Source organism: Haliaeetus leucocephalus, unplaced genomic scaffold (assembly GCF_000737465.1).
Source record: "Haliaeetus leucocephalus isolate CR32 unplaced genomic scaffold, Haliaeetus_leucocephalus-4.0 Scaffold566, whole genome shotgun sequence".
Classification (NCBI taxonomy): domain Eukaryota; kingdom Metazoa; phylum Chordata; class Aves; order Accipitriformes; family Accipitridae; genus Haliaeetus; species Haliaeetus leucocephalus.
In genome coordinates, this window is record NW_010973002.1 from 5,604,526 (window position 1) to 5,604,825 (window position 300).

At 71.3% G+C, this 300-nt stretch overlaps 1 protein-coding gene across 1 annotated transcript in view; it reads left to right on the forward strand.

Annotated features, from left to right (window-relative positions):
- Positions 1 to 300, forward strand: part of ANKMY2 (ankyrin repeat and MYND domain containing 2) — a 24,871-nt gene that overhangs the window by 504 nt on the left and 24,067 nt on the right. The window lies entirely within an intron of this gene.

Below are 300 nucleotides of genomic sequence, written 5' to 3' on the forward strand. Positions count from 1 at the left end.
AAGGACAGACACATTGACACACGGGCGGCTCTGCGGCCGCCCCCTCCGCCCGGCCGCCCCACTCCCGGCGCCTCCCCGGGGGGGGGGGGGACGGAGGAGGAGCCTCAGGGAAGGCAATAAAGGAGGGCAAAGGAAAAGCAAGACCCGTTTCTCAGCTTCAGAGCGAGGGGCGAGAGAGGAACAGCCCCCTCCTGCCCGGCAGCGCCGAGCTGGGAGGTCGGCGGAGGGGGACTGCCGGCACCCAATCCCCCCCACACCTGGGAGGGAATGGTTTGTCCCGCGGCCGGCCCCTGGCAGGGC